The sequence below is a fragment of the Convolutriloba macropyga genome, chromosome 3 (assembly GCF_964194025.1).
Source record: "Convolutriloba macropyga chromosome 3, txConMacr16.3, whole genome shotgun sequence".
Classification (NCBI taxonomy): domain Eukaryota; kingdom Metazoa; phylum Xenacoelomorpha; order Acoela; family Convolutidae; genus Convolutriloba; species Convolutriloba macropyga.
The window spans coordinates 29,623,257-29,649,192 of NC_134470.1; the positions used below are offsets into that span (position 1 = coordinate 29,623,257).

Genomic DNA, 25,936 nt, shown 5'->3' on the forward strand with positions numbered 1-25,936 from the left:
GCTGGTGACAGAAAAGTTCTGCTAAATTAATGGACCTTTAAGAGCAAATTTCTGCAAGATGTAATTCTTTTAATTTTTCCACATTTCTGACAACTTGCAAACAATTCTGTTCAATTTCGGTTACGGTTCAATTTTCAATACTTGCGGCGTTCGGTGAGGAAAATATAGCTCTGAGTTTTCGAAACAAGGAGGGCTTATAAAATTTTCCGATGAATTCAGTGCTGCAGAATTTCTTTCTGCATATGATTAGTCACCTTCTCACGCCATGGAGGAAGTGTTAATCAAAAAGTTATTATAGTTAAACAACTGTTTATAACTAGTGGGAGCTACAACTAAACGAGCTCATTAATTTTATCGTCTTCTGGGGCTTGCTCAAATTTGGGCTTTTTTCCGATGTAACCACGAATTGCAGTTCTATTGTTCTGTCACATGTGAATAAAAGAAGTAAGGGGGAAGGTAAAGGGTGTGTTTGGAAGTGAAATAACGGAAGTTGTTGATCAATTTCAATTACGTATTCACGTTCAGTTCACGTTCGTTTTTTTGTGCACACTTTTTAAATGGTGCGCGTGATTTACAAATGTGTAATATTGCACACGTAAACGTTTTGTTCATGAATTGTTTTAAATAATTGATAAATATTGGGAAATTTTAAACTAAAAGCGCGTGAATAAATTCAAATAAAATCGATTTTCGGCAAGCTGGTTCGTTGTTGAGCTCTGAAACAAATAACTTTTTAAGTACATAGCTTCACAACAATTAAATAAGATACGTTTGTGCTTTTTAAACAACAATTAATGTGAATCTTTTGAAGCTCGACGCATCAAAACTCAATTATGGTTCTTTATAATTTGTCATTCAAAGTTTATTAAACTACAAATTTGTTCCAATTTTTTGCGTAAATTTTTATCGGTTCAGTCTTGGTGGTATAATAACACAGCGATTATTGAGCTAATGGTTTAACAAACGCTGCTATTTAAACTAGAAAAGAGATTTCGCAGTTTTAACTAAAATTTTTCTCTGCTAGTTTGACGCGTTTTGTACATTTTTTGTGTTAAGTTTATGATGGTGAAAAATTAAACTTTGAGCTCAGATGTTCGAGTAGCTAGTTACCTACCGTTGCATGGTGTTACAACAAAGAAAATAAAGCTCAGTTGTTTTCCGCCAATTTCTGACAAAATACGCTTTAAATTATTCCCCCAAGTCTTAAGTGAGAGCGAAAAAGGAGACAAAAACAAATTCAATCACAAAGAAGGCCAGGAAAGAAGGAAGAATAAGGTTCCCGTTTTGGGTGGGTTTGTTGTTAAGCTGATGGCTCTTGAGATTGAAAGGGTAGTTTGTAACATAAAATCGGGGGAATTTTGAGAGTAGAACAAGGTTGTAAAGTGCTAATTAAGCGAATGGATTAGCCCTTGTGAGAAAAGTGCCAGGAACAATTCAAAAACAGAGTCTAAGTAATGTTTGTTGCATGTTAGTTGTTTGGTTCGCGTGTCTCTATATTATAAATACAGAAAGAATTTAGTAAAAGGGGAAATAGGAGTAAAAGTGTTTAATATGGGTAAGTTGTGAGCAGGAAAATATCGAATATTGTTGGTTTGAAGAAAGTACTTGAAGTTTACAGGACATTTTCCTGTCTAAAACTAATGTCGAAATCTCCTTGTCGAATAATGTAAAAAAAACAAAAACAGCGTTCATAGACGCTTCCCCTATAATAGTGTCTTTCAAAAACAACTGATTTTTCTATACTTTTCAGAACATCTATACTAATTTATTAAAACTACAGATATTTAAGCTATTTGTGAAAAGTTATCTGTTCTGACAAGTTTTTTGAAAAAAAAAAACAATACTCAGCCTTAGTTTGATAGACGTCATTAGACGTGGAATTTACTCATGTCATGGTCTAACCATCAACGTCATGGTTTAACCAAACAAACACATAAGACTATTGAACACAGATATTTCCGGTCATGCCTAACAGACCAAAAACTGTCATGCCTGTTTTCGATTTAGTTTAAGTTTTTACTCTGCATGCATGAAATGTGTCATTATTCTTTCTTGAAAACTCACACGTCCAAACTGTTGAATTTAGTGCACAAATAGCGTAACACAGACTAAAACTGATTTCATCATGTCAGTTTTGAAACTACTAATGATATGGCGACACTATTTGTTCCCACCACTTAGTTGGGGGGACCATTGCTCAACACTTTTTTAATCAGCCATTTTTGGCCGACCGATATACTGAGTGCGGAAAATTGTCATTACCATCCTTAGAATACTTTTGTAGAATACTTTTGAAATACTTTTGAAAATGTTTCATGAGTTTTTGTGTCATTTTCACTATATTCGTTTAGTTTTCGCGCTTTTCGGTAAAACTTAGATAAAATCTGGCCTAAGTTTTTATTATAATGTACAATTGTGTCAATCATCTTAATTTTAAAAGTCATCAATCTTTGCTAGGCAGTTCTGCTTAGCCCGATTTTTATTATTTTTGTGCTGTTAGCAAATATCGAACAATTTTGCGCCAATTCAACCAAATTTGATCATTGATTACAGAAGTTTAGTACAATTTACGAACTACAAGCAAAACTTAACTTCAGGACAAAAAGACTTCCAGCTTTTTCTTACTTCTTCCCGGATCTTCTTTTCACTTTCATTCTCATTTCTCATTTTCAATCGATATTATCTGTGTTCTCAGAAAATTTTTTCTAAGCATCATCATAGGTGTCAGTGAAAGTTACCCATTATATCAAAATCGGCAAATTCGCCAATGCCAGTTATTTTAAATCAACAGAAAAGCAATCAAGCATTTTTTTACCTTAACAAATTTATTATCGTAAAAAGTTGTAGAAATAACATTTTGAGACCTCAAACCCTTTAGATTCTGAATCACAAAAATAGTGACCAAACTACAGAAAATTTCCCAGTTTATTTGTTGAAACTTTGTTATTCAATGGCTTAAAATGATTTTCAGTTTTAAAAAAGAAAAAAAAATGCGGTCATGAATTTCATAATAATATTTTGGGCATTCTACAAACTTCTGAACCTAGGAAATGGACGAATTAGAAATTTTTTCCTTCTTCAGTTGAGAAAAAAAGGGCAATTTATTTCAAAAATGGTAGTAAACTAGATTTGATTACCAGATGCAGCATAAAGTATAGAATCATTTGCATCTTTATATTAAAATTTAGCCCCAATTTCATTTCAGATGTACAAAACTTGAAAAAAAAAGAATTGAAACGTTATCAGTATAGTTTTAGAGGCAATTACATTAGCAATAATCAACAAATAGTTTCGTTAATATATTGAGCTGATCATCTCAAATCCTTTGCATCTTAAGCATCTGACAATCTGTCTTTTAAAGTCTCGTTGTACTGCTACTGGCATCACTTGACGAGGACCATCGGACTTTTTGATGACCTATCAAGTAAGTGGCGGTTCTGTACGGCCTAGTTTGTACAGCATTGCTAACTTACTTGAAAACAATTTATTATTATTATTATTTTGGAAAAATGAAAAAATTATTGAGAACCACAAATTAGACAAAGGAATCTAAAAGCTAAATTTACTTTTAAATTTTCGAAAGGCGCCCAAAACATCAAATAATAATCATTTCGAGCTCAAAATGCTTCTCTAGTATTGATTAAACACGCTTTTAATAATTTAACAGACCCTGTGTATGGTTTTTGACAAATACTTTTGACAAAAGTTTTTGACGACATTTAAATTAAATTGGTGATAATTTTTCTTTTCAATTTCCGGAAGCTCTCAGTCAGTTTGCTTGACAAATTTGCCAACATTCTTTTTGATTAATGCTCAAGAACAATACTAGTTAAAAACTAGTCGTGACGTATCAAAATTTCATTGTTATTTTTCCAAAGTTATATGTAAACGAGAAACTTTTTTATGAAATAACAAACAAACTTCATCCTGATCACTGTATTTCTGTCTTTCTCTCTGAAATCGCACACTTTGAATCCCAACAATGTTAAGAACAACAAAAAAGCAGATTAGCCATCTTTTCTGGATAAACGGAGAAAATGTGAGTAAAATCTTGTTACTCAAGCCTTTTATCACAACTCAGCACAAATCAAATCTTTGAGCAAAAGGACTCTTAATGAGAACAAATTGAGCTGTGTGCAGCTTTTTGGTACCTTGGTGCATATTGTTGCATTTCGTTGTTGCCAGATGGACTTTTCTATCAAAAACTATGTAGCTTAGCATCTGTAATTCATAAGTGCCTATTTGGGTTTGCGTTTCGTTTCTACTTACTTTTATTATCCGGTGATTGTCTAATGAACAGGCTTCATTTCGCAATTTTAGAGAAAAGAAGCTAACCTTTGGTAATACGAAAAACCCCTTTCTTCGTGCGTTGTGAGAATTTCTTCAAGTAAATGGCACTCCTGCAAGAAAGAACTTTTGTTTTTTACAACATATAATAAGTTTATAAGCTATTTCTAATGTCATAATTTATCCAAAACTTTATTATCATCTTTAAAATTTACAGAACCTTTAAAAATTATCGTCTCATGAAGAGATAGTTGTAAAAAATGACTAGTAACTTACTGTGATGGGAAAACTTTAGGAACGTTTAGATTCGTTTTCTTGTGCCTCCCATTCGTTTCTTTTTACTTTACCATTCAGGAGAAATATTTATAAAAATTTCATAATCTCGGCAAGACGAGATTTGCCCACTTTCGTTTCGCTGTCCTTAAAACGGGTCTGATATAATTCTATTTTCGCATATAGCCCACTAATGCATAGAATCCCCATCAGAGTTTGAAGGACACAACTTTAAGAAAAGCTAAAGAAGTATGGCTAGAACTCAAAATCTCCCCTAAAGTCAGTCTGTTGGGTGGCGCAGATTAGAAGCGGTCTTGACACTCAAACTATCACTCGGCGCGATTTTGAAGACCACTATGAGCGTTATAACCAACTGCAGGTTTGATGAACTTAACGAAAGTTGAGAGAAATATGTCTCAAATTGATTAGCTCCCATTGTCTGCAATGATTGTTATCCCGAGGAAAATATATTGATGATTCAAAACGAGAACAAAAATAACTTACACAGATCGGCAAATTTCATTGTGGCGTTAAATATCATAGCAGGTTACAACCTGATTAAATGCGGCATTTTGGGAAAATAACAATGAATTAATTCAATAAATCACTGAGATAAAAGGTTGCGAATTAAATATGGACATTAACTATTTTGTCAGCAACTATAAACGGCTGTCTTAAATGAAGTCAAGCGTTTCGTTCCCAATTATATCTGGAACAAAGCGAAACGCTGGCCTTCCCATAAAAGCTTCTTGAAAAATTTTAAAGCGATATTCAGTTTACCTAGCTTGCAAATTAAACATCTTTTGTCAAATAAATCGTCACCGTGTTTGCCAACAAAAAATGGCTGCAAAAATTTTTCACGCTTTTTAAAGAGAGGATAACGATAACATTAGCTTGAATTTAAAGCTTTAGTGGATAGTAAAACAAGAGGTTGGAAAAGACAAGAGAACGGAAAAGAACAATGTTTAATCAGGACAGATAAAAACGCACTTGGTTTCAGTTTTTCTTATCTTGATTGTACTCACAATTTAAAAGCGCTCATTTCCTATTTACTGCATTATTTATTCTGACGGAATAATTTGAATGCAAGATAATCAATACACTCTTAATGGTTCTTTTCTTGAGTGGATGTCTTTATATATGAACGTTTCTACAGCTAACAAAAATAGCCAAATCGATAATTCATTGTTTGTCATTATTTTGAAGATCTTTTGTTGTGTTGTTGTCCTCGTAATGACGTTTTCCTGTCCGCCAAATAGTTAAACATAGTTTGATCTCGATATTTTTTTGTAAATGAGATTTGTAAATGAGTTTTTTAAATAAAATAAAACCTGAATGTTAATCAAGCTTTTGATAAAGATACGACAACTTAGGAGTGAACCCAGATCAAAAAGTGAGCTGTATACAACTTTAAAAATGGTACGATAAGCCTATAAGTGGAGACAGATTTGAAATTGCAGAGAGATTTGAAATTGGATTAATGAAATGAGGTGAAACTGTAGAAAAAAAATAAAATTAGCGGTAAATTACATCAGATCACGGTCTTAAAAAAAAATTTTTTAACGATTAAATTCAAAAAACTAAAAGTTTAGTGCATTCTACCACTGATCTTCCCAAGTTTTTCCGCATTTTTTAACTTGCCAAGTAAAGCTCATTCTTTCAAAACTATACTTTCGAAACCGGTGCGAGAAAGTAATAAATATATTTTTAAAATAATTCAAATCAAAAACTCACGGCATTTCTCAATGATCTTTCACAAATTAGTTAGTCATTATTAGAAAATGAGAAGGATTTTGAACCTTCCCCATCATGTCTTTGTGGTAATTCCACTCGGATATCCGAAATTTGCAACCTTTTTTATGCTTTAAAAAATCTTTAAATATATAAGAACGTGGCGAAACTGTCAAGAAACAAGAGCATCTTTTGGGTTTTGTCAAAAGGTAATAACAAGAGGTGACATTCATTGCCACGGTTAAGTTATTTTTATTGTTCGCGATGCAGTTCTCAGACGACAAAAAAACTCACAGCATCGACGAAATTGGCTGTTTTTTGTAGCACAAAATCTTTTCAACGAAAGTCAACAAGTTGCGTGAGAAGTCCACACAATTACTTATTTTGAAGCTCCGAAATTGATAACAAAATTTAGCAGTTGTTGACAAATATCAATTCGGTGCTTTTACCTCACATTTTTTTGCGAAACAGTTACTTTTGTATTTTATTTAATTCTCTAAATTACATGCACAAAAAGTTAGCGCATCGCTTCATAAAAATTTTGCAGCCAAATTTTATTGACCTAAAATTTCACTGCAGTGCCCATTCAGTCCAATAGTTTGTTCAAAAGCTCAGAAAATCATTTACTGAGTATTATTATGATATCACCCATTAATTATCAAAACTAAGTAGTTAAAAAACACACACCTTCCGACAAATCTAGAATTCCCCTGTGAACATTTCTAGAAATATTATTTTGTCGAAAACTTTAAACTCTGCTCACTTATGGAGACTATCAAAATTTTGCGCTAGGTATAGATCTTATCAAGTCAACAAAAATATCCCAGTCAGACAGGGACAAACAAGGTATTACGAGCTTGGTCTAGTTACAAAAACTATTGAGGGTGCTCACGGAGCAACTCGTTCAACAAAGATTCTATCAAAAGAAGTAGTCTACAGGAGGTCTGTCATTAAGCTTGCCCTACTATTAAAACGACGGTGTTTTCACCAGGAAGAACAGGGCCACCGATTTTGGGAGCTGAATTTGCGGAGAAGGGAAAAATGCGTCTGCATAAAAAAGTTGGAAGAAGAAAAATCAATTGTATATGTTGTTTAATTTGTCCACTGTTTTTTGATTGAGCAATTATTTATGTCAAAGTAGTGGTCAAAGATACAATTACTGTTAATGTCATGTGATAAGTGGAAAAGTGGGTTATAAAACAGCAACACAATAAAGATTAAAAGAACCACACAAAACGGTTTTGTTCCCATAATTCAGTAACACTATTGCAAAAATAACAAACTTGAGCAGGAAATAACGTGCTACTGTGTTTCATGCCTTAAAAATTGTTGAGTGGTTAAACTGTTACAGAGTCTTGCATTGACAAATTTTCTTGAGCAATAATTCATTTGTTAATGTAAACCGTATATACAAAAAACTTTAGCTGCAATTCAACTGTTATTACCTCGGCTTCTGATATTTCCATTCGAGAGAATTTATAACTAAGTTCAACTTAAGATTAATTTTAAACAGCTTAGCTTGAGCATGTTTTGGACAAATATCTTTGTCTTCTACTTGCTTTCCTATCGGATCGAAATGGTATACACAAAGAGATCCTGTATTTTGTTAAAATGTGATTTGTATTAAAGCCAGTCCAAATTGGTATTGAAAAACAAAGATCACTCAAAAGTCATAAATTTAAATTGTAATGCAAGGTAAAGATATAGCGGATATACATCAACAAAAGCGAAATGCAAAACATAATCTTCGGACAGATTTGGAACCGCTGAAATGAACTGGGCGCTTCAAAGCTTTTCTCGTCACAAAAGATTGGGAGAGCATCCGTTATAATATTGTACGTTATCACTAACTACAGAACTGAGTAAAAACAGTATTGGGCCACAAAAATGATCAAAATGTCTTTGCATGATTTGACCAATTCGTGAAACAAAAAGCAATAATAATTATAAATAGGATCAAAAGTATCAGTAAATCAGCAATTTTAAATCAATTACTCCAAATTTTATGCTGCTTGTCAAAGCAAAAGTGATATCATCATGGGATTTTCTATTCTAATTATTCTTAAAATGAGAAGCCGCTGCAGGTGATGAGAGCACTGCTCTTAGGGCTTCATCATATTTGAGTTTAGCAACCCACAAATATCTTATTATCAAGCCTTATCTCCTACTAAACCGTACAAATTAATATGAATTGTTGTACATTCTTGCCATCTGTAATTGGAATCACGGTATCACGTTAATTCGTGCTAAGTCAGGATTGTAAATAACCAGTTGCTATAATATCTTGTAGCTTCGTTATTGAAAAGAAGTAAAATTAATATCGGTGGCAGAGTAGATAACTTTTTATTTAAGTAACCTTAGAATTGCTAAATGATTCATCAGGGACGTACTAAGGAATCTAGAAAAAAGCTTTTCAATAATGTCACACAAAACGTAAAAAATGCCAGTTTTACTGCAGGAAAAGTGATGGAAGTTCTTTTTTGGAATACGGAATTTATGGAAGAAACGCTTTCAGAATGCACACAGTCTCTTTTGTGCTGGATCTTTGAAGCTAGATGGAAAAAATAACAAGAGGACAAAGGAAGCAGACAAGGTTACAATTTATTAACACGGTTACAATTTCTTAACCCGGCTAAATTTTATTACCACAAGTAATGTACTGGTGAAAACAAAGGAATACATATAGCGAGCTTTATTAATAACAGTCTCACTTCCATATCACTGAGGAAAAGAGACTCAAAGAGTTTGATTCACATACTGTTCAGAATTTATGACGGCATTGAAAAATAATACAAAAAATGGCAATCAACTCTATTTGGCTTCAAATCTTGGCAATACGCTATGCAACATTTACAACCAACAAAATTGGAGTAGTTCCCTTTATACCCCCGCGAAATGATAGCCCCCTGTCATTGTGAAATTGGGGGGATACTTTTTATGACAACTAAGAAGTGGAGTTATAATTGGAAAGACCCCAAAATTGTTTGAAGCGCTTAAACCTTGCTCTGAGTCGCCCCAAAAGGGAGTGAAAATCATCTGCCCATAAAAGTGCCAATCAAATCAAATAAAAACGGTTGACTTCCCTTGAGAAAAAGTTCAAAACGGTCGCCTTATGAAAAACACCGGTCAAACGATCAAAAACTGACATTTACCTCAAAAATTGACAATTATTTTTGGCCGGTATTCTCAGGTGGATAGATCGCCCATTTCTTAATGTTAAAATCTGTAGTTGCATTCCAATTCAAAATTGCGTATGCTAATTTTGACGTCAGCGACCTAAATTGTCACATTTACTCTGCACAAAATGCACTAGATTTTGCGCTGGCCGTGACCGGATGTTAACCCTACAAGATTTTGCTAGATTCCTGTGAAAGAATGTTAATATTGCAAAATCGTGGAAGAAGTTGCTATTCTTGCGAGATCTTGCGGGACGTTATTTATCTTTTAAAATTCTCAAAAGTGCTCTGCTCTCATTGGTTCTTATTGATACATCATCATCCATTCCGTGTTAAATTTGTCCGCGTTACAGTGCTCCTATTTTCAGAGACAGCTGGAAACAAAAATATGTAAAACTTAAAAAAATTAATTCCAGTTATCTAAGCACAAATATTACTGTCCAATTGATTAAAAATAACTCAACTTGACAACCATTATAAACTTTATCTTTCTACTTTATTAGCTCAACATTTTACAAAATTATACGCTTCGATTATATTTTTTTGAAAATTTTTCTACAATTTGATATCAAATTTTCGGTATCTTAGTTATTACTCTTTATTTTGTTTTTTTTTTTGGAAAAATTGTACAATCATTTTTGAAAGAAAGATAGGGTTTCATAAAAAACGATGGAAAATACCTTTAGCGTTATATGTTATAATTTGGGTTTTTGATTAAATTTGAGACCTTTTTGGTTTGTGTTTTTGGTTCCTTCGAGTGCTATTTGGCAGTTGGTCATACAAAAAGTTTGCAAAATTTAGTTGACAATTTTCCGCGATTGTTTTTATCAAAATTATTTCCAAGATTATGAATGTTCTTGGAAGACTATTATTAAATTTTTGCGAAATCTTGCAACTTTATCATCCGAACCCGACTCTGGTTTAAACTTTTTCGGGGTTGTTAATTATTCATCTCACCTTCATTTAGTAGCCGCAATTGGTGTAGAGCTAAATAATGCGGGAAATCATCAAGACTATTTCAAGATGATAAGATATTTGATGCTACTCCCACTGAATTGAAATTTGATACAACTTGATAAAAAAACATACTAAAAATGGTATACCTGGCCATGATCTTGTCATATAACATGGCAAAATAACATCAAAATTTGTACTAACTTTCAAGATTCTTGCATGGGTATCAGATACAAGACATTGGCATGATAACCAAGAAAAGTTAACCATGGCATGGCAATAGATACCGAGTTCTAAAATGAAAAATTTAATGCAAGCGAAAGCATATGAATTCAATTTTGACTTTTTCGGTGAAATTTGCTGTCTATTGCAAATATGATGCGTTGTCAGTAATTTGTCTAGATGCAAGCACTCAGAAAAAAATATTAGGTCATTTCTCTGCCTATTAAAAATACAGAATTCGCCAAAATAACCGCAAAAATGCATTTATTATTCAAAAGCTTAAAATAGCAGAACCACCAACTATAATCATACGTAAGTTGACTAGTTTACAGAGTTATCGTCAAGGCTATGCTTCAGTGGCCCTCTGTCTCGATTGAAAACTATTGCAATAAAAGCATGAAGACAAAACAAAAGAATCAGTAACTTTAACTAATCGTTATTTTTTATTAGGACCACTAAAAGAGAATTCAGTTTCTAATTTCTACTGTTGCTAATAAGGTACTTTGAATTGATTAATGTGTCAAAAACAATTTTATTACGCAATCTCAAGGAACCTAATTTTTCTGCCAAACTAATTTAAAAAGTCTGACTCTTCTTCCTAAAATAAGAAAAAAAGAAGTACAAATATTTTGTCAATTACTGCAGGTGACCTCAAAAAATATAGAATGAAAACAGTCAAAAAATGTGAGACAAATAAAATGTGAGCCCCAAAAACTATTATAAGAAATTAACGTATAATTCTGAAAGGTTTTAATGAAATGGTCAGCTCAAAAATTGTATAGATGGTTGCACCTATCAGTGAAGAAAAATTGAACGGAAAGCATTGCAAAAATAGAATCCAATGCTATCTTGAACTGTAGATAATTTGCACAGGTTGAAAAAATACTTGAACACATGGAGAACAATTGTCACGCTCAACATACACTCTGTTGAAAAAGAACTTAATTTATCAGCTGAAGAAAGCTCTGAGATGGTTTAGGTGGTTCCGTACGAAAAATGAAGCCCAGCAGTTACATTAAAACCAAGCTTACAGATCCGAAGCATCACCTATCCGTGCCTAACTCCTAGACTATCCTTCTGAAGTAGCCACGCAGAAAGCTACTAAGAAAAAAATGAAAAGAGATACAAATTGTTCTGATATTCAAGCTTAGTAATGAAATCATTACAAAATAACCTTTAATTTAAGATCCATTTTTTTCTGAATAAAATTGAATATTAATTATTTCCAAACCAAGATTACTATTTCAAAAAGAAATCAAAAATCACATTTCTGGAATTTTTTGTGGCATCTGCGTCATTGGCCATGTACCGTTTTAATGTTCAAAAAAGGTTATGTTAACGGACTGAATTCATTAGGAGAACTGCTAAAGAACAAGCTTGGGAATAAAATCTGAACTCGGAGTTGGACTAGGGTAACTCTTTTTTCTGTACTTGGTTTAGTGTCTGTCAATTTTTCGTTTTCATTAAAATCATCCTTATAGTTATCTGTACCCAGGCTAAGGTTTGAGCTCGAAATTGTCCTGATCAGACCGTTCCAGACCCAAAGTGCTTCTGAACAAACTCAACCGCGCTCGACAGTTTCTATGCGCGCAATGTGCGTCCGAATCCGTCTCCGATCAGACTCAAGAGCACTGGACAGTTTCTGTGCGCTCGAAGTGTGTTCGAATTCGTCTTTGATCAGATTCAAGAGCGCTTCATCGTTTCTGTGCGCTCGAAAGGAGATGCGTTCTTGATAAGAGCCACGTGCGTTCGAAATGGTTTCTGATCAGAGTCCGTTTCGCTCGAAATCCACGCTGATCGAAAAGTTTTGAGCGCAGGATTATCAACTACCTTGCGTTCGAACCGTTTATGATCAGACTCAAGCGTGCTAGAAAGGGGTTCTGATCACACTCAAGTGCGCTCGAAATAGTCTGATCAGAGAATGATTTTAATTACGAACAAATTAGTTATGCTATAATATATATATTTCATAAAAACTGATGTTTGCAGTAATAAGTACCAATTGTGAATGTATTAATCAGGAGAAAATATAGCTGTTGAGATAATAATTTTTTGTGTGTGCCGTTAGTGCATATTTGTGAATCAATGGATAAACTTATACAGGATTCCATAAGAGACGGCTTGACCTACAGTTAAATAAAATCCTCTAAAAGAGACCGGCTAAAGGAATTTGATATCAACTTGACACCTTGTGTCTGATTAGAGCAATCGGACTTTAGATGAGTTTCTGCACAGAACACTGTTTTGTTGTTGCTTATTGGCAGAGCCAACATCTATCAGTAAAAAAATACAAAAAATGCAAAAACAACGTTCGAAAAGTTATCTGATAAGACCTACTTGCGTTCGAAGTTATTTCTGATCAGATCTCAATTGCGCTCGGACTTTTTGTGATTGGATCAGTTGGGCTCGAACAGATTTTTGTCAGACCCTGTTGCGCTCGAAGCCGTTTATGATTAAACTCAAGTGCGCTCCTGCGCTCGCAAAATGATTAAATGTTCGCTCGAAATGGTCTGATCAGGACAATTTTGAGGGTGTTTACTACTTATTAACAAGAGATTTCCAGATTACAATGAATTGCTAGGTTGCACACGTGGGTAAAACATAAAACCCGCAAATTTTACAAATCAAAACAAATCAGAAGTCATCAATCAATCAAAACAAGTTAAGGAAATCAAGCTTTTGCTTGAACAATCCGGACCTCGTGCATGAGGGTAAAACTGAATACTCTTGTTGTATTTTACAATTTAAGATTTCGACAATCAAGTTTACATGATTCCTTTGCTGATATGTAATTTCAACATTGTTTTGTAATGTCGAAGCTGTTAAGATGATCTGTTGTCATAATTGAGGGCATTTTTGGCTTTCTGTGTGTGTGTATGTGTGAATTTGCTGTACACTCTTCCGGGGCGACACATATACACCGACTATATGTAGGTGAAAGTTGGTGATCATACGTTTGCATCGACGTTTTAATTTGATGCGTGGTGGTTGGAATATTGTGTTGTTGAATGACAAGGATACGTGAAAGTAGTTATTAGGCTTCATGGGGGCTGTGAAAGTTGAAGTTTAATCGAAGATCGTTGGCAGTATATCCTGTAAACTCTGTTGATGTGAAGGTGTATACTCCGTCGATCTGAAGGCTGTTGACAAAAATATGTGGGTTGGATTCCGGAGACGTTAGCTTTTGTCGAACTGGCAAATAAGGGCAAAAATAACAAAAACTTGATGATGACTGTTGTCGGTGAGGGCAAAGAAACACTTTAAGCTGGAATCCGCGTAACTTTAGGGAAGTTAAGGACTTGGGGAAGTTAAAATTCTCTTTTCGTTTTGTATTTTCACAGCGTTGTTACTTCTTCATGATTGTTTGAGCTCGATTGTTTGAGCTCGATTGTTTGAGCTTGTGTGAATTGAATATTTGATACGCTGACTTTGGACACAAAGATTATGGAAATTTAAAACCAATAGGTCGTTTGAATTTTAAAATTTAATGGTTTCAAGTATTGTGTAAAACTTTAGCTAATTTGACTGCTGGTCTGTTCAGCACTCCAGTTGATGTCTTGATTTCGAAGGATCGTGCTCGTCCGTCCAATCCATTATGGCATTTCGCAATTCGACCCATTGGCCAAATACCTCTCGGAATAAACTCATGCAATAACCAGACTAAATCGCCTTCTTTCAATTGCTCTGATTCTGTTCTCCACTTTGGTCGGCTGATAAGATCTGATGTGTACTCCTTTTGCAAACGTTTCCAAAAATGATCCAGTAATGTTTGTGTGTAAGAGAACTCCTTTTTACTAAATGTTTGGCTGGTTGATGTCAACTGTGCTAAAGGGCTGTAAGGGCGTCTTAATAAGAAATGATTAGGGGTTAGTGCTTCTTCATCGTTTGTGTCTGAGGAGAAATATGTAATTGGTCTGGAGTTGAGAAGTCCTTCAGTCTCGGCTACAATTGTCTGAAAATTTTCGGCTTTCAATTGTTGGCTGCCTAAAATTATGAGCAAAGTGCGTTTGGCAGACTAAATTAGCCTTTCCCATATCCCGCCGAAGTGAGGGGCTAGAGGTGGATTCATTTTCCATGTAATATTTTGCTGCTGTAACTGGGACTTGATGTAGTCGTTGTCAATACTGATTTTGCTCAGATCCAACATCTTTTTTGCGGATGTGAAGTTTGATCCATTGTCAGAAATTATTAGTTCGGGATACCCTCGTCGCGATACAAATCTTCTTATGGCTAGTAGGCAACTATCTGTGTCCAATGTCTGACAAACCTCCAGATGCACAGCTCTAGTGACAAGACAGGTGAAAAGACATACATATTGTTTTTCCAATTTGCGATTTCGGTGCTCGACCTAAAAGGGTCCGAAAAAGTCTAAGCCAACATTTAGAAAAGGATATTGTTTTTCTGCTTCTGCGAATCGGAAACTGGGGAGGTCAGCCATGAGGGGGGTAATATTTTGTGCTCTCCATCGTCGGCGGGTCACCAATGTTTACTACTTATTAACAAGAGATTTCCAGATTACAATGAATTGCTAGGTTGCACACGTGAGTAAAACATAAAACCCGCAAATTTTACAAATCAAAACAAATCAGAATTCATCAATCAATCAAAACAAATTAAGGAAATCAAGCTTGTGCTTGAACACACTCCTCAGCCTGAGTAGAATATTATCCAGCTGAGTTTTCACTCAGCCTGTTCAAATTTGACACATTGAGGAATGTATGTGCCTTTTTATAAACGCTGAATTTAGAGGACACTTGTAAAAAGATTATCTTTGAACGCAAAAAGTGAATAAATATTAAGGCAAATTTGAATTTTTCCAGCTTTGCCCGTGTTCCTGATATTTTGTTATATAATTTTAAACTTATTATAGTACCTAATGATCCCATTAAATGGCATGATTTAAGATTTCAGTAATTGATCTTCAATTCACTATTGCCGTTCACTATTCAGCATGATGATTCAGTACTGTGATATACTATGACAATAATATGGCGCATGATAGGGTCCAATGGATATTTTGTGTGCTGATATTCTGTTGTTCACAGCATCCCAATTCTTAGTGCTCATAAATAAAAAAATGGAACTGTCTAGCGCTACATTTTAATGCTGAAATACAAATAGTAAAGGGTTTTCAAAAGGGGCGCAGAAATCGTAATATCCTCTTCGCCAAAATAAATAATTAGCATAACAGGAAGTTTGACTTGACCAATCATTATGAGCTGATTAAATGACCTTCAGAAAATATCAGTTAAGCTTCGCTTCTGGGCTTTGTTGATTTTGAGTCGCCCCATAAACACTAATGCTCTGAATACATAAAATTTGAGTCGATCCATTTGCTAATAAAATAGAATTTAGATTTATAGCTGTTTTTACAGCGATCTACCCAATATCGCACTAAAATCTGGAAAGTAACTTTTTGACTAGTGGCTTATTTTGGAAAACATACCTTATTAATCCATAGGAAATGAATCCTATCCACGCGAGGAATAAATGGAAAAGATTTGCAGTTGGCCATTTCTTTGTTTACTTGATCCTTTAAAGCAAATACACACACTTAGCCGGTTGATGAATAATTAATACAAACAAGTAAATAAAAGATACCGTTCAGTGGAAACTCAGTTATAATAAAACGCGGAGAGCTTTAGTTTTTTTTATACATGCGTCAGAGTTGCGCCTTTTGTTTTGCAAAAATTTCACGGCGCTTTGGGGGAAAATAAACATGCGCGTTATGGCTTTATTTTCATTTACAAAAGATGTTAAAATAGGCTGGGAATGTGAAAACATTTTGTTCCCTGATGGAATAATGCCGCAAGGTAAACAAACGGAACTGAATACCATCAGGTATTAAAGAGATAATTAAAAGAGACTGCTAAAAGGTTCTCATAAATGTTAGCATATAACACAAATTGTCCTTCATATCAATACATGCCAGAATGAAAAAATTGTAAGTACAGTATTACTCAAAATAAGTTTGTTCTGACATCGCTCCGCTCTACAGAGAAAATGAGCGGGGAGGGGGGGGGGGGTGGTAGTAAACTACGTTCGACTGTTTCTGATCGCATCTTAAACAACCCTAAAAAATAGCCCAATTGTACAAGTGATAAAATATTTGTTTACAGCGCGTTTCATTAACAAAACAAATAAGTTATATTTGGAATCTATTAGGCGCTGTTTTATTACGTGTTAAAATTTATCTAAAGACGAACTTTGAGGTTTGAAAACTTGTTAAACCATCTAACCTTTTAATATCATAGATGCATTCAAAAAATGTACGTCTACTGCAATCGTCTAAATAGTCTAATCGTCTAGTCTAACTTCAGTTGGTGATTGATTTGCATCAGGTGGAAACGCAATATTTGAAATTAAAATTGACCCCATATAACCACAGACACCACCTTCATTACTCCAACACCGCCTTTCCCTTCCCTTTTCCTCACAAAATGCTCTAAATGCCCATCAGGTTTTAAATTAAATGCGTGCCAGTTCATTACCACTTTCGGCAGAATAAAATAATAGCAAAGCTGAGTTAGAGATTGCGTGAGTGTATGCATGATTGGGATTGGATTTGTATGAGCTTTCGCCCGTGCGTATGCAGCAAGGGTGTTCTCTTTGCGTTGCCAGCATTAACAGTGAAGGGTTTCAAAACAAACTGTGTAAATAAGCTTTAGAGGTAATAAACAAAGAAAATGTATTCTTACTAATGTATACTTAGCCTAGTCGAGACCTGGAAATATTAAAAGACCGTCCTCGACAGATTTAAGGTATGAAAAGACTGTCCTCGACAGATATTGGGTATGAAAAGAGTTTGTCTGGACCTAATGTGATGTCCTGGACTTTGGCTGGAACTAAAACAACCGTCCTAGAATTTTGATGGAATTAAAACATAGGTCCTGGAATTTGGCTGGACAATAAAGGTGTTTTGGAATTTGGCTGGACAATAAAGGTGTTTTGGAATTTGGCTGGACAATAAAGGTGTTCTGGAATTTGACTGGCCAATAAAACATGTCCTGGAATTACGCTCGCGACCGTTATAATGACTTGTTTTCAAATTCCATCAAAGAAAAGGACATGTAGTGCAATTGGTTAAGCATTGGGTAAGATTGCGAAGGTCACGAGAGCGAACCCAGATGTAGTTGGAACTTTTTAGTTCGCCTCATTTTTGCATATGAAAAACATTTGGCTGGACTTACTGAAAGATTTAGCCTCGAATTTAACTAGGGTCCACGACCGTGTAATTTAATTCAATATTCCCCCCTGGAGTTAATGGGCCTTTTGATAAATTCCAGGTCTCGACCAGGGTAATAACGTGCTCTCGCTTTTCAGTGCAAAACAAGATTATCAACATTTTGATAACTTACTGCTTGGAGATGCTCGCTGGTCCAACAAATCTCATTACGTCGCCAATCCTACATATAAGCTTTGACCGTGTTTGCAAACATGAGTGACGACGTTTTGTCACCACTTCTCACGTTGAAGAAAAATGGTTAAATTGTGGACAACAGTGACAAATAAAATTGCGGATAATACTTAAGAAATTCCGTCACAGATCCCCAATTTTTACGTTTTTATGTCATCAATGTCCACAATTTGGGAGTAGGAGTATCGTCATTACTGCACTTTATCCTTTAAAGAACTTTTAAAACTTTGGCGGATTAAAATTACTGTAATTACTCTTACTTCATTTTGATAAGGACTACTAATTATATTCCACTTTTTCTCCTTTAATTAGTTCCAAAAGCCTTTACTGATTAAACGAATAATTATCCTTCACATTAAGTTAAATTGTGAACCTTCAAAATATGTTGAACTTCAACGAATAAAAATAATAATAACAGCTCTCTGCCAGTTATATCCCATCTGTTACAATTTATTCAGTTTTAGAAGCCTTTCGCGGAAAGTACTTACATTGCGCGGAACGTAGTTACCTTGGCACGGAGGTTTGTGACATAAAATTAGGGAGTGTATGCATGATTGGGATTGGATTTGTATGAGCTTTCGCCCGTGCGTATGCAGCAAGGGTGTTCTCTTTGCGTTGCCAGCATTAACAGTGAAGGGTTTCAAAACAAACTGTGTATATAAGCTTTAGAGGTAATAAACAAAGAAAATGTATTCTTACTAATGTATACTTAGCCTAGTCGAGACCTGGAAATATTAAAAGACCGTCCTCGACAGATTTAAGGTATGAAAAGACTGTCCTCGACAGATATTGGGTATGAAAAGAGTTTGTCTGGACCTAATGTGATGTCCTGGACTTTGGCTGGAACTAAAACAACCGTCCTAAAATTTTGATGGAATTAAAACATACGTCCTGGAATTTGGCTGGACAATAAAGGTGTTTTGGAATTTGGCTGGACAATAAAGGTGTTTTGGAATTTGGCTGGACAATAAAGGTGTTCTGGAATTTGACTGGCCAATAAAACATGTCCTGGAATTACGCTCGCGACCGTTATAATGACTTGTTTTCAAATTCCATCAAAGAAAAGGACATGTAGTGCAATTGGTTAAGCATTGGGTAAGATTGCGAAGGTCACGAGAGCGAACCCAGATGTAGTTGGAACTTTTTAGTTCGCCTCATTTTTGCATATGAAAAACATTTGGCTGGACTTACTGAAAGATTTAGCCTCGAATTTAACTAGGGTCCACGACCGTGTAATTTAATTCAATATTCCCCCCTGGAGTTAATGGGCCTTTTGATAAATTCCAGGTCTCGACCAGGGTAATAACGTGCTCTCGCTTTTCAGTGCAAAACAAGATTATCAACATTTTGATAACTTACTGCTTGGAGATGCTTGCTGGTCCAACAAATCTCATTACGTCGCCAATCCTACATATAAGCTTTGACCGTGTTTGCAAACATGAGTGACGACGTTTTGTCACCACTTCTCACGTTGAAGAAAAATGGTTAAATTGTGGACAACAGTGACAAATAAAATTGCGGATAATACTTAAGAAATTCCGTCACAGATCCCCAATTTTTACGTTTTTATGTCATCAATGTCCACAATTTGGGAGTAGGAGTATCGTCATTACTGCACTTTATCCTTTAAAGAACTTTTAAAACTTTGGCGGATTAAAATTACTGTAATTACTCTTACTTCATTTTGATAAGAACTACTAATTATATTCCACTTTTTCTCCTTTAATTAGTTCCAAAAGCCTTTACTGATTAAACGAATAATTATCCTTCACATTAAGTTAAATTGTGAACCTTCAAAATATGTTGAACTTCAACGAATAAAAATAATAATAACAGCTCTCTGCCAGTTATATCCCATCTGTTACAATTTATTCAGTTTTAGAAGCCTTTCGCGGAAAGTACTTACATTGCGCGGAACGTAGTTACCTTGGCACGGAGGTTTGTGACATAAAATTAGGGATAGAAGTGACACATATCCGTCGGCGTTCCTCGCTTGTCATCAAAATCTGCAATTTCCGATAGCTGTGACGAGTATTCTCAATTTCAAGCAAATTTGAACTAGTTTTTTTTACTAGCAATGTCAGCAATAGCATACAAAACCTAATCTTAAAACATGGGGTGCTGAGAATGCTGACATTTGCAATCAAGTTTGCTTGATCAAAATGTAGTTTTGGAAACGTAATGCGAACTTGAACATTTGTGAATACAGCTGATTATTGTGAAAGAAATATTTTTTTGATTAGTACTGAAATCTAATTTATCATCAAAGTCAATTTTTTTGTGGAGGGGCCAGCAAAAATAGTGCAAAGTAGTAGATAAATGTGATCAAAATTGTCCCACCAGATTGTGAGACCTAACCTCTATCATTAAACTTTTTTCCATGAGACTTTAGAATGTTTCAGAATAAAAATTTTTTATTGTCATCATTTTTTGCACAAAACTAATTGATAGCAAATTGAGAGTTTTTTATTACTTTTCAGGGGGGTTCTCAGAGAGTGAAGGATTGAGACGTTAGAAGACGATGCGGTAAGTTGTGTTTTTGACAACAATGTTTTAAATTTGAAGAGTTAGTACGATATTGCAGTTCTCTTTAAAAAAATTCTGCTGTTTTTTTAGGTATATTGAGAAGTGTCGTGTCTCCATCGTTACAGTTTTGAAAGAAGATTACTGAATGATTGACATTGTGTCATTTTTGGTCTACTTCTTTTCTCCCTATCTTATTTAAATGCGCTATAAATGAAAACCCTATACATTTACCACTCAATCATTTAACCCCGCAATCTGTTTAAATCGAAATCGGTTTAGCACCAACACTTGTTTCATCTTTTTTTTGCGCCCGGATGAACATTAATTAAAACTAAAATTCAAAATTTAACACAAAACTACTGACCTTCAAGAGTGCCTGTGTTTGCTTGAAATCGAAGAATATTGACGAAATCTCAATTTTTAGCGTAACGCCTTGGATTGAAAAAATATCAATTGACCAGTCTGATCTTTTTTATGTTGCACGTTGAAATGGATTGAAAAATTTCAAAAATTGTCGTTTTCTAGCAGACGGAAGAATTGGTGTTTTCTATATGAAAACGTGAAAGCCAAATTTTTAGCCTACTTTCACGGCAAGTACAAATGAGTGAATCAAAACAAAATTTAACATTGTGATTTCAACAGAAATTTTTTTTGAATTTTTGATTTTTTTTTGGGTAGCATCTATAAAATGCAAGGTTCATATCTAATTGTTGCAAAACTATGTTCCTATTTAAGGATCTCATCATAGAGTTCACACTCAGGATCAATTTTGTTATTGAGTAACGAAATGAGACTTCGACGTAACTCTTTGAGGACATAAGGAGGGCCTAATCTAAAAATTATTAGCATGGATTTCAATTTCAAATTACTTCAAAGACGCAACTAAGAAAAACTGGCTAGCATTTCAAATTGCAACAGCTTATGGCCAACGGTAAGAGAACAAAGCAGTTTATCCATTTTTTCTGAGTAAGTGGCGAAAACTATAATGAAATCTTGTTTAAGAAATCAAAATTTCTGGGGAAGTCCAATGACTTAAGTAGAAAACAAACTCTGAAAGGTTCAAAACTTGAATTTAATATAAAAAACAAACAGATAACAATCGGCGCTCAGTGTAACCGGCGTTGCAAAAATTAACTTGCGATGCTGTGTGTAGGAGATTTAAGCAAATTTTTTTACCACAAATCAGTTTGAAAATGGCAAACAGATACAATCTGTTTGTTAAACATTAAAAAGTACAAAACTCACCTGAGCATATTCAAACTTCGCCCAATGTTCACTGCAACGGGAATCCTCGGGGAATAGTCAAAATAAAGCCCTGGTACCTCTTATGTTGTTTTGACACTTCGTGAATGTTTCTCTATTTTGCCCAACAACAAATAACGGGCGAAACAGGGAGAGCCAATAGAAGATTATCTGTGTTTATTGTTATCTCTAGCTGGTTATTACTTAGTTATAAGTCCTGTTGCTTTTGGGCCGTCTACTTTGACAAGCACTTCCTAAAAGGCTTAAAGTTGCCAGTTGAGTTGAATGTTAATGATTAAACGAATTAAATGGACTTAAACGGGTAGGAAGTTCTTAAAGCGTTCAAAACTCTATCTTTAGTTAGAAATTGTGTTCACGTGTATAACGCGAGTGGTGCATACAAAGCCTTGAAGGTAAGAAAACGTGCGTTTAAATGGGAATTAAATAAAGCAGTTTAAACTAACAAGAAGTAAACAGCTGTCAGTGAAGGACTCTCTGAGATCCTCTCCGGCCATTTTGGTGCTTTTAATTGAAATGTTTTAAAATAGAGGCGTTCCCGTAAATGAACTTCGTAACTTAAGTCTCACATAAAACACGCTTTAATAAATTGATTTAAGGAGCATGTTTTAATGTACAATATTTCTTCGAAGTCTGTCTAAGAAATGGCCTGAAGTTTTAAGCTAATTGTATTTCAGTTTAAAACTACTTGGAATGGTCTCCAAGTTACGGCTCTTTTGTTATCGAAGGTTCAATTCGTTAGGAAGAGCGTTTAAATTTGTTTACCCAGGCTGAGGCCCTCGGTCACAATTAGTTGTTTAAGTATGCATGAAAATAACTATTCATCCTTGATCAGACTCATTCAACTTGTATGAAAAATATAAAAGGATTATAGCAACCATTCAAAGTCATAGATGGTTCCTAGCTATCAATACTTTTCATATATATGGTTTCATGGAATCTTAACAGCGACGTACTAATATAATAAATCAAATTTTACTATACTTAAATATCATAAGACAGTTACAACTCTTTTATGCCCTCAGACCAAAATAAGATTTTTTCTACATTAACGGTCAGAAAGAGTCATATATGGAAATATTAGATTCACACAAAGTGCATTATAGACTCTATGAGACGGTTGGACAGTTCAGAAAAATTTTCTGTTTCATAAAAACGAGCAGATTTTGTGGGAAAAACTAACAAATCATTATGTCTTCTTCATTAGATCAAGACTAAGCACTATATTAAGTTGGTTCAGTTTAGTTTTTCTTTCTTCTGTTTTTCTATTTACTTTTATACTGGCATATCAAATTCGCAAAAACTAAACCTAAAGGAAAAGTTTCTTACCATTTATCATTACGAACATCTACCGATACCAAAAGAAAAAGTGTTCATAAAGAATGTGGCTGGCTATTCCTCTCGTGTTTTGACAATCAATGTGGAAAGCGCTGAAATTTTCCAAACGGCAATTAAATATTCTAAAATGGCAAATACTTCCAATGAAATGTGAAGAGTAGTTCCGTTCGGCGGTAAGAGGATTTCACAAAATTTTCAATACTCTTCGATGTTATGCGAATTGGAACAACTAAGATAAGCTTACCAAACTTTCATTAAAAACATTTTTGGCAGACCGCAAGAAATACTATTTCGAATTCTGCTTCACATATTTAGATACTAATAATGGAAGTGTTTTCACATTTACAATATTAGTTTCAAATTCGGAAATCAGCTGTAACTCAAAAAATAAGCTTTAATAATTTTTTATTTGATATGCATTCATTTGGTGCTGCTTTGTGAAAGCCAGTATTATATCGAGTCAATTCAATCAAAAGCGAATTCGGCTCCTTTTAAAATTGATTTTTACTTCCCCTCCTTGAAAACGCAATATGCGCTCCCAAGTTCGGTAAAAAGTAGATTCACTTTAAAACTCCAAGTACAAACGTGGAAAACCCTGATTGAAATTTCCATTTCGGGCATCACTTTTCATCCTCAAAGTACCCAAAGGACGTTTCATTCGAACAATGTTTTAAGATGGGCAAAATGAAATGCGGCTAAGAAAATAAGTAATTTCACTCGAATACTTTAGTAGTGGCCGTAATGTATCAAAACAGCAGTTTTCGTTAACTGTTATCCTTGAACTTGAAAAAGAACATTTTTTGGGAGAGCTTATTAGCGTTTTATTGATCAATCATTGGCCAAAACAACTCTAAAACCGATTTAGGCAAAATGATATATGCAACCTACCAAACATTGCAAGATTTGAATATTCAATATACTATCTCTGATATGGAACAATAAATAATCTCGGTATTTTTTACTAAGAAGTCTGATCCTGGGCAAAAAAAAATCAGCAGTTTTTGATCAGTGTCTTTGTTTATTTATTGATGGTTTTTTGTGTCTTCGACTTCACAGAATTAAAATGCTTCATTGACAAAACGCTTTCCTCAATGATTGCTTCATCCTAACTTCACAGATATAAATATATGTAAATTTTGTTCTAGCTTTACTATATAGGAGAAGATAACTAAATGGGACAAAAAAAAAAGAAAATTAACCCGCAGTGTTGTAATGTTATTACTTAGCAGTTTTGAACTATTTAGGCGTGCCTTTATTTCGTCAGAAAGTGCTTCCAATTAGCTCACACATTTGAATTGCTTAAAATGTTTAAAGAAATGGTCAATGTATTGTAAAAAAATAGAAATAAATCTTCTGATTATGTTGACCATCAGGACTCAATAATTTGGGACCAAACTTCTATAACAGTTAATGACAAATCGAATCCTCACCGAGGAGAATCAAGAGAAGCAAAAGTCAACGTAAGCAGCAAGAAATGCATAACATATTGAAAACTGCAGCTATCTATCCAAAAAAAGATAATCCGTTAAACGAGCATCGATTTAGAATGACTTTAAATTACTTACCATCTGAAAGGCAGCAGGGGAAGTAATTTTGAGTAGGGCAGTGGTCGCGTAAGGAGCGCACACTTGGTGTAATCTCAAGACCTTTTGAGACGATTTAATGGAACTGGCATTATGATGGTTGGGTAAATTGAAAAGGAGCAGTTTAGAGGGAAAGAAATTTGTCTGAAAGGGGATTTTGACAAGATTAACTTTTGATTTAGCAAATGCAAAACCTCTTATTCATAACACACGCGCAGTAACCGAATAATAGCTCATATATTAGATAAAAACTAGAACAGACATCTCATACTATGAAAAATCATGAACAGAATAATTGATTAAATAAATGCGTTGTAAGTAAAATTGTACCAAATTTTCAGATGAAATTAACTGTGACCGTTGACTTTTTGCAAAAAGCAAGATAAATTTTTGCCGAGCAAGTACTTTTCAGTTCACCGAACGTATGCTCGGAATATTTTAAGCTTTAGAATTTTGATAAAAAATTGTGACGCATTCAGCGCATTCGAAATGTAAGTAATAATATATACTTTTTTCCTTTTTTTACTGCCTGGCTCATATGATTTTGCTTGTGTAACTCGTCAATAAATATTGCTTTCTTAAACAATTTAAGCAATGTAGCTTAATGAGCGGTTATCAATAATTCATACAAATATAATTGAACTTGATGTTGGCTAAATTTAATATTTTTTGCTCTATCAAGCGATAAATTTTACTTTCGGTGCGTAATTCCATCGGGTCATGCGCAAAATGTAATGCTGCCCTCAAAAATTGTAACCTTTCTAAGCCACAATTTTCTTTGTTGCTAAATTGCTCGAGTATTGTCATTCTCAACTAAAATGGTTCAACTATTTAGAGTGAATTCCTGTGGAATGGAAGGGAAAAATCCGGAGACCTTGTCATACTAAAAAGGGGGGCTTTAAAATTCGCCCGCTAGTCTGGAAAAATACATACCTCATTATTAAACTTGACAACACTGCGGGACTCAATTTTAGTTCGAGTATTTGGGCTGTTCAACGAGAAAACTGCAGAGAAAAAAGACAATTTGGGCTCTTTTGAGAAATTTTAACCTCCGGGCTTTTTTCCCACTTAAAACTGTCACAGGCAAAAGGACGTGATTGCTACACGCTTGGGTTGCCTAATGGCAATTAAGTAATTTCTTATCTCTGCTTTCTTGCAAAAAAGAAGCA

At 34.4% G+C, this 25,936-nt stretch overlaps 1 protein-coding gene across 5 annotated transcripts in view; it reads right to left on the reverse strand.

The window, feature by feature from the left end:
* The window catches only part of LOC142336143 (uncharacterized), a 31,391-nt gene extending 6,127 nt beyond the window's left edge, over window positions 1-25,264 (reverse strand). The window contains exons 1-2 of one of the 5 annotated variants that reach the window (XM_075384726.1): window positions 24,750-25,264; window positions 1-716 (exon numbers count right to left, since the gene is read on the reverse strand). The exon at window positions 1-716 is cut by the window's left edge and continues 710 nt beyond it. The gene's annotated coding sequence lies outside the window, so the exon portion shown is untranslated. Of the gene's footprint in view, window positions 1,073-5,064; window positions 5,685-16,089; window positions 16,535-21,831; window positions 22,337-24,749 lie in introns of those variants that run through there. The other 4 variants (XM_075384729.1, XM_075384730.1, XM_075384728.1 and 1 more) reach the window with 4 other exon arrangements.
* Window positions 25,265-25,936: the final 672 nt, after the last annotated feature.